The 1,978-nt window shown below is 39.2% G+C and overlaps 1 long non-coding RNA gene across 1 annotated transcript; it reads right to left on the reverse strand.

Moving 5' to 3' along the window:
• Window positions 1-1,093: 1,093 nt before the first annotated feature.
• LOC127315927 (uncharacterized) lies at window positions 1,094-1,978 on the reverse strand. The gene is made up of 4 exons (XR_011748918.1): window positions 1,892-1,978; window positions 1,584-1,813; window positions 1,435-1,510; window positions 1,094-1,357 (listed from the first exon to the last, which is right to left on the reverse strand). It is a non-coding gene; the product is annotated as an uncharacterized lncRNA (long non-coding RNA).

The raw sequence follows: 1,978 nt of genomic DNA on the forward strand, positions 1-1,978 counted from the left end.
AATAAATGTGTGTAGCCTATTATTCAGTAGACGACGTGTAATTATATGCGGGAGGTGTGTAACTACAATACATTTCCAGTTTGTGCCTTTTCGAAAAAAAATTAGCAAAAATCCTAGTACTTCCTTCAATCCATAGTAAGTGTTGGTGGTTTAGTACAAATACCACATTTTTAGCCTAAAAATAAATATGACAGCTTTTTTGCGAATAAATAAACAAAGGGACAAATATAAGAGCTATATGTTAACCTTGATCTGGTCATCCAACATGCGCCTTTTCTTGGGTCCTCCTCCCTCGCGCCCGTGCGCCCTCTAACCTCTGCTTCGCAGAAGGATTTCTTTAACTGGGCCTCTATTCGCGGCCCAACTCGTTCCCGCTGGTTTGTTCCGCGCGCGCATGGTTTTCTGTTCCAGGCCTGGTTCCTTCGTTCCGGGCCCTATTTTGTGCTTTCGGGTTCCTGTGCTAACATTGGAGGTCGCTCGGTATATAAACCGATCAGAATACATCTTATCTTTCGAGGTGGGACTATTCTTCTGGGATTTGTTCTGTAACAGCTGCCCGATTCAGGAATCGTTTATTGGGCCTCTAGAGAATCTAAGCCCATCAAAAAATAACGCGTAAACGCTGGCTGTTCTCTCGCTCGCTCTACTTTTCCGAAAAATACAAAGGCAGGCAGGCATGCTCACGTCTCGCTAGACTGAAATAAAGTGCTGCCAGGTTTCAAAAAAAAAGTGCTGCCGCAGCATGCATGCACTCAATCATGTGCAGCGCACGTGGTCGCTTTTGTGTTTCTGATTTTTTTGCCTGCTGTGTATCGGTACATGCATACAACAGCTAGCTATTTTTTTTAATGGTAAGTCAGCTATGATTTAGAAATAACACTATCTTTCTTCAACGAAACTAGTAAGCGTGCACGTGCAATGCACGTCTTGTCCTATGTCATAAAAACATATATTGTGATCTTCTATCATGTATTTTACCGAGCCATTTATACCTAAGAGGTGTGAGGGTGCCTAAAACACAAAATCCACACTTACATAAAATTTACAATCACATAAATGTATTTAGAATTATTTGTAAAAATACTTAAAAACATAAACTAAGCAACAATATGTATTATGTTTCTTCTTGAAGGTCCATCTATGTATTCTTGATACATGGCGAAATATGAGTGACAGATAAAATAACTAAGCAACATTGTATCTTCTATTTATTCGCGGATGACGGTTCTTTCTTGAAGGTCCACTTTTTTATGCGATCAATAAGGCTTCGTGCAATGGCTGGGATATTGCTTAAAGCTTCGTTTGCTTCATACTTCAGGATGTGAACCAAAAATCGCTTCCTTAGTTGAAAACCGTCCTATATATGCATTATACAACATTGTTATAAAAAAACATGTGCAAAGTGTATGCAAATGAACATGTGTAAATACTCACCGTGGGTACTGGAAAATGTAGCAATCCATCGTACCATGAATGCATGAACTCAAAAACCAAATAACCCGACAGAGCACTGCATGCATATAATGTTACATTGCGGGTCGAATAAATACGTTAAGATTGTAACACATTGTTAAGATTCTTACTCGTCTAGATTTGTTGGAACTTTGGGAGCCTTGCAACCCCATTTAGTTATGTCATCCTTTGATGCAGGGTTTGCAACTTCGAGGGCAAGATTAAAATTATCGGCCACATTTTTAAGTATAGTCTTCGCCAAATATGGTATTGGAAGCGGGTCCAAAAAAGAGATAACTTTTTTGTGCCGATCCAAGACGAACAACTGGAATAACCCAACAATATCCCAAGGCAATAAAATCTGCACCGATACATTTAAAAATATAGCAATCATTATAACAGATAATTGACTCTTAAGAATGAAGGATTGAATTCTTACCATATTGCATTCAGATATATGATACTCATTGCTGTCAGGCCAGCTAAGAAACAACTGAGCCAACCGAGCAACGTCAGGATAGTCACT

This window comes from Lolium perenne, chromosome 7 (assembly GCF_019359855.2).
Source record: "Lolium perenne isolate Kyuss_39 chromosome 7, Kyuss_2.0, whole genome shotgun sequence".
In the NCBI taxonomy this organism is placed as follows: Eukaryota; Viridiplantae; Streptophyta; class Magnoliopsida; order Poales; family Poaceae; genus Lolium; species Lolium perenne.